Source organism: Taudactylus pleione, unplaced genomic scaffold, assembly GCF_031769625.1.
Source record: "Taudactylus pleione unplaced genomic scaffold, aTauple2 ptg000242l, whole genome shotgun sequence".
NCBI lineage: Eukaryota > Metazoa > Chordata > Amphibia > Anura > Myobatrachidae > Taudactylus > Taudactylus pleione.
In genome coordinates, this window is record NW_028284644.1 from 8,126,234 (window position 1) to 8,133,429 (window position 7,196).

The 7,196-nt window shown below is 42.1% G+C and overlaps 1 pseudogene; it reads left to right on the forward strand.

Moving 5' to 3' along the window:
• The first annotated feature begins 3,915 nt into the window (after window positions 1-3,915).
• Window positions 3,916-4,034, forward strand: LOC148516742 (5S ribosomal RNA; annotated as a pseudogene).
• Window positions 4,035-7,196: the final 3,162 nt, after the last annotated feature.

The following is a 7,196-nucleotide window of genomic DNA, read 5'->3' on the forward strand; positions in this document are numbered from 1 at the left end:
ACAGGTCTCTGACAGGAGCAGACAGGCTGCCAGAGCCTGTCAGAAAGTATAGTGATTGACAAGCTACTGGGGGCAGGGTCACATGTGGCATTCAGCCTCAGAGTCCGGTAAGCCTCCTGGAAAACTTCCTGGTGACTTTAATGGCCAATCTGTCCCTGACAGTTGGTGATGTCATGTTACAGATCAGCCCCTACTTCCAGACATCATGGCCACTCTGATCGCCGGACTTCGCCCCATGTGACTTTTGGTTGTGGGGTATTTTGAAGAACCAGTTGTATCAGGAAGGATGTCATACAGTACCTTATCAGATTTCAAAGACAGCATTAGACGTAATGTGCTGCCTATTGCACCTGACATGTTCCATTTTGCTATAGAGAACACGAATGGAAGCATCCTCTAATAAAGTATGTATTGAACAATCGTAGTGCTCTTTTAAGTGATTTGTAATGTGACCTGGTGACAAAATTTGCAATTAAATAAAAAAAATGGCTAAGGCATCCTCTAAAGCACCTTCTTCATTATATATCTTAAAACGCACCCCAGAGTGCTCTAAGGATACTTACTGAATTACTGATATTTTATCAGCCGTGTGTATATGTACAGTTGATACGTATACATTACAGTAAAAGATGGGGGTAGTAGGGTTGGTCTTCATTAGATATTGAAATTCTTCTTTCATTAAGATCTTATTGTGGAGACCGAAAACTAGAAGTGTTCTTATTTCCTCTATATATTCTTCCACAGGGTCCTTCTCCAGTTTTTCATATGAATTTTCATCATTGAAGAGTCTCTGTGCTTCCTTCTAATAATATGAGTAGTCCATGATCATCAAACATTTCATTAAAGAAGTAGATGCAAATAGCTACTTGCATTTTAAAAGCTGCCATTTGAAGAAATGGAAACATAATATTATACAACAATTCTGCAGAATTAAGTGCAACTGTAGCAATTTGAAGACCTGTGACTAACAGATCGAGGTTTATGCCAACGGGTTAAGAGAAAAGGATTACCCTGAAGAAGTCCTGCAGACAGCCATTAATAAGATGATGGCACTGAACAGAAATGATCTGTTAAAATACAAAAACAAATCAACAAATGGTCCCATTCATCACTACCTATAGTGGGCAGGAGGGTAAAATCAGGAAATCCTGTAACCAACATTGGAACATTCTTCTTGTGGACCCCATACTAAAAGATATATTACCTCCAAAACCACAACTTGTTTTTAGAAAATCCAGAAATGTAAAAGATATACTAGCACCAAGTATGCTGAGATCAGCAATTGTCACTCCTATTGCGCTAGTAGAGTCTTGTTCCAGGTTCCCTTGGTTCTCTTGTTTGTTTCCAGAGTCTCCAGTATTCCCTTTGAGCAACAGTGCTATTAGATCTCTGCCTGTGTATACTGTAAGTTCTTGTGTCTCCTTTGAGCACCAATGTGATTAACATCCCTGCCTGTGCATGCTGTTCCTGTGATTTCAAGCTACTGTACAAAGTTATTCTGAGTGTCTCACAGCTGCACCACTGTGTAATCTTCTCCTTGTTTACAAACTACAAGTGTTCCCTGTGAGCAGCAGTGCTAATTACATCTTTGCCTGAGTGCTTTACTTCCAGTGACAGTGCTATTACATCTCTGCCTGTGTATGAGTTCCAGTGTCTCCTTTTAGCACCAGTGTGATTACATCCCTGCCTGTGCATGCTGTTCCTGTGATTACAAGCCACAAGTGTTCCCTGTGAGCAGCAGTGCTAATTACATCTTTGCCTGAGTGCTTTACTTCCGGTGACAGTGCGACCAACATCTCTGCCTGTGTACCTAGTCTCCAGTGTTTCCTATGAGCAGCAGCACAGCCAACAGCTCTGCCTATGTATTTAGGGCCTGATTCAGACCCGCTGGCAAGCGTGTCGAGGTTTGGCCTCTGCGCATGCCCCGTGTCCGGCGTGCACATGCGCAGGTGACTGATGTTCAGTTTCTACAAGATGGGGCGGCTGTCGATGTTGATTGACAGCTCGCCCCATTTTGTAGGCGGGGAGGAGGGGGTGGCTGCACAAATGCAGGCGTTCCTTAGGAATGTCTGGCGTTTGTGGGCAGCCCTACTGACATCACTTGTGATGTCAGTAGTGGACTTCCTGCTCTATTAGAGCAGGGAGTCCACTCGGGCTTGCGAGAGCGGAGACCCTACCACAGGGTCTCCATGCAAGCCTGATGGTCGCGATAATCGTGACCATCTCCAGCCTGCTCGCACAAGCTGTGAGTGGGCACCCACACCTTAGCTAGTGGGCAGGAGAAAAATAAATATATAAATCCCCGTCCTGATTCAGAGCGAAAGCTCACAAACAGCGAGCGGCTCTGAATCAGGCCCTTAGCCTCCAGTGTCTCCTGTGAGCAGCAGTGCGACCAACAGCTCTGCCCATGTATTTAGCCTCAAGTGTCTCTTGTGAGCAACAGTGCAATTACATCTCAGCCTGTGTATATTACCAGTGCCATTCCGTTTGGCAAAAGTGCGTCCACACACCATTCCCTGTGTATCACTTGTGTGTTTATCCTTGGTGCAAAAGTGCGTCCATATGCCACTACCTGTGATTTTTCAAGTATATCTCAAGTGCCAACTCTAGTGTAACTCTCTGATGCTAATTCTAAGGACCGCAACCTGCCTGCAGGGTGCAGCTAAGCCCATATCCTGCTTGGAAGGGTCATTAGCGAACTCCTCCCTGCAGGTTAGACTCCGCACTTTTGACCAGGTCTCGTCAACTTCCAAGACCTGTGGATGAGGAGTTCTGATATCCAGGCCTCTCCCCTCTGACTTCTTCCCTAACTCAAAGCCACCAACGGCAGATCTTACATAAGGGTACTTCACTACTTATGATGGATCAAAAGAGTACACTATTAAAGATTTTATGAATTGCAATTCAACATCCATCATATACCTGTTAGAATGTAAGTATGGCAAAAAATACATGGGGAGACCCTGAAACAGAATTCAAGAATACGTCAGGATCATTAAAAACAAGATTGAAGGACATGCAGTGTCCAAACATTTTACTACAGAGCACAACTCCAACCCAGAAGAGTTAAGTTTCAAAGCTATCGAACATGTGACACTAGATGAAAGAGGAGGAGACCTGAGCAACCTACTTTCAAAAAGAGAGATGTACTGGATATTCGAACTTTGTACTATGGGCCTGATTCTGACCCGCTCGCGAGCGCTGAGTGCTCGCAAGCGGGTCGATGGTGTCTTAGTGCGCATGCGCATGATAGAGGGAGCTCCGTCGTGCGCATGCGCCAGACACGCTATGGGTCTCGCACCAAAGGGGGCGTGCTGTCGATGTTGATTGACAGCACACCCCCTTTGGTGGGCCTGCCGGGGGCGTTGCTGCCCAGACGGAGGCGTTCCCATGGGAACGCCTACCGTCTGGGGCCAGCCCCACTGACATCACTAGTGATGTCAGCAGAGTGCTTTTGGCTCTGATAGAGCCAAAAGCACTCCTGGGCTTGCGGCAGCGAGACCCTACCGCAGGGTCTCGTCGCAAGCCCGATGGTCACGATGGTCACCCACAGCTATGCGAGCGGCCAGGAGGCCGCTCCAATTTTAGGTAGGAGGGCCCTGATTCAGAGCGAGCGCTCTTGTCAGAGCGTCCGGCTCTGAATCAGGCCCTATGGCCCCAAAACGATTTAATGAAGGCTATGAAATAGCCCCTTTTTTATGAAGATCCATCTACAAAGAAATTATACATTGAGCCATCCTCTACTATTATACCACCATTTGAGCAACCAATTGGTAGCCAATATGGTGGGCCAGGTCAGTACTAGGGAGGGTGACCTACTGGGAATACCTGGTGTAGTAGATTACTTTTAGGCTCATAGCAAATGATAAAGAATGTAAGGCAATGCGGATGTAAAGTATTTGGGGTAATATAGGTCTCTACAGCCATACCACTGTGCCTGTGCCCAAACTTGTCTGATCTTGGAAGCTATACATGGCTGGGCTTGGTTAGTACTAGGATGGGAGACCTCCCAAGAATACCAGGTGCTGTAGGCATGATCCCCTATATAAATACACACATCCATGATGCAAAAGTCCCTTGAAGATCTGGATACATTTATGTACATCACCTGGAACAGCTATTCAGACTTTTAAACTGACTCCTGGCCTGATCGCGACGGAACTATGGTCTTTGGAATCCACAGAGATGCTACAAATAATTACTATTTATTCACCTATATACACTCACCAACTCACCAATCATTGTTTCTAGAACTGGGTTGGATTTTGACTTTCTTGCCAGAAATACTTAAAAAAATTATGCAATAAGATGTGGGGCCCTTAAAATCCAACTATATGTATCCTCTGAACAGAGATCATTTTGCACACACTCCTCAATCTATACTTACCAATTCATTACCCTTACAACTGGATTGAATTGTGTTTGTTTATGTATAAAATTGGCCTACATGAAGTTATATCTTATAGCTGTCAATAGATACTTTGGAACACTGCTTATATCTCCTTCTGGACCATCCCCCACTGTATTGTCCCCATAAATATTGTGCAATACTTGAAAGAACACTCTGGGTTAGAAATATATAAAGAATAATACATGAGAGCTTTTTATTCACAATGTAAATTCTCCTTAGTTACAGAAAGAATATGTAATATGCGCTGAAAGGGCAGAAGTATGATACATGCCATCTAACCAGGGAGGGCGGAAGTAATGTGTGCCTACCCCATATGCGACATCTGGGCAGAACTAAGCCATAAAAGGGAGGAAACAACAAGGAATGACACGTGACCAGTGGCGTGCCCCAACCCCCGGAGAATTAAAGGCGGAAGTGCTGTGACTAGGAGAAGGGTGGAACTGGCAAGAATGCATGACGACACATCCTGGAGTCCAGCGTTTACACGCTCATACGGATATGACGACGCTGAATCCAGTCTCTGGGTGGAAGTACCAAAACGAACAGGAAGGGCAGAAGTAGCCTTGACATATCAAAATAGTTATTTATTGCTAACATATTGGTTAATATATGACTTAATACAATAGAACATTAAGCCATTTATAGTTACACCTTGGCTCTGTTTTGGGTTGAATATATGAGTCCTGATGTTCTCAGTAGCCCAAAGTATTTGCGACATTGACCCCTAATGAGCACATGGAGGGGTATAAATAGACAGATACACCTCTTGATCAGTATCCCCCTGAAGAAGTCCCTGGATGAAATGCATTGGGAGTAGCAGTCTTTTACCCCATGAACTTTGACTCCTTTTTACTCAGATAAGCTGATATCCTCCTTTTTATCCATTACTTGTATTTATTATTTATTTATTTTATATCTAATTAATTCCCCTATGTCCACATTGTATTGAATTATGTATTATTACTTTTATCATGTAATTACATTCTGTGCATTTATGTGTTTTTAACTACATCTATAGAATAAAATATATATATATTTATATATTTCACTGTTGCACATTATACTTTTTAAAGCACTACATTATCACGTATTTAATTATGTTGAATGTGACTTATTATCTTGTTACTTTAGGCATTTAGCACTTTTTAGCAAACTGGTCACCAACTTGTCAATAACAGTATTCTTTTAAATATTTGGTAATTAAACACCATTAGCTCATGATTATTGACTTAAGGCTGACCCCCATTATCTTAGGGCAATGGTTGCTTAAGTGATTTTTATATGGTTGATTTAATTTGATGTATTGACTGAACAACTACTGTGTATCTTGGCGCTGTGTCCACATATTGTTTGATTGATTAATTTGATTATTGATTCCTAATAGTCGTTATTTTGTGCTGCAAGTCATTTAAGAAAGAATTGCTTTCCAGTCCAATTGTGTGGTTCCAAAGCACAAAACGTTATTTATGTAAACAGGGAAAGATTTAACAATTAGAATAAAAAGCAATGAAAATAGTATGGCCAATATATACGCTTTGCGCTACTGGTCCCAGTATGCAGTATTTCAATCCTGAGCCCTGCGGTCACCATCACCCAAAGAAATGGAGAAATGACTGCATACTGCACCCAGCTCACAAGCCTATATTTGGTACAGATTATAAAGACAACAAAGGCACATAATAACAGATTCTCATTGGTTCTTGCTTCAGGTCACTCTGGTCATTGGTTAGTTCATATGGTGTCATTAGGGGTATGTCTGAGTTCTACAACAGCTTCTTTGTGTAATTTTCCCGCCGAAGAACTAGTTAAACTAGCTACAGACACTTCATACAAAATGGTAACATGCTAACCAATAACTCCCTATAGTTCGTAACTTGCGGACGCATGATGCAATCTCCTTGCCGATAGAACCGGGGATCTGCAAATGAACAGGGATTTAATATAATACCAAACATGACATAACTTATTGTAAATAGGAACCACTATATACATATGTGTTCGCATATGTGCGTCTGTACATTGATGTAGGAAATGTTTGTCTATGTGTACGCATGTGGATACACATACGAGCATCTATGTGTAAGCATATAAGTCTATGTGTGTGCGTCATGTCTATTATGTTCTAAACCTTAGATCTTACTTAAGTACATATTACATCATAATTACTTGTTAAAAAGACCTTTAATAACTCTCTTTATTAACTTATTGTAAATACGAACCATTATATACATATGTGTTCGCATATGTGCGTCTGTACATTGATGTAGGAAATGTTCATATGTATATGAGGACGCAGGTGGGCGTCTATGTGTATGCATGTGGATACACATACGAGCATCTATGTGTAAGCATATAAGTCTATGTGTGTGCGTTATGTGAATCAGTGTATGTGTGTGGTGGGTTAACAGTTGTGCGCATTGGATTGCACCGATGCAAAGTAGCATCCAATTTACGCTTTAATTGCAAATGATCACATCCAATTAGTTGACTTCGACAGTCCACCCTTTGATAGCAAACATAAAACTATCACATTCTGATCTTAACCTTTCCAGTCATGCATAATAATGTATTATTCAATGTTCTAAATGGTGTGACACAAGTCGGTCATTGAACCAGTAATAATGCATTTCAAGAGGGTAGAACAACCCTTATACGCACTCAGCGGATCTATACGGGACCATGGGTAGGATGTGGGATCTCATCGAACCGATAAAAGAAGTCTGGGGAAATGAGACTACATTATCTAGGATGTTTAAGGGAACATTTATAATAATTATTATTATAC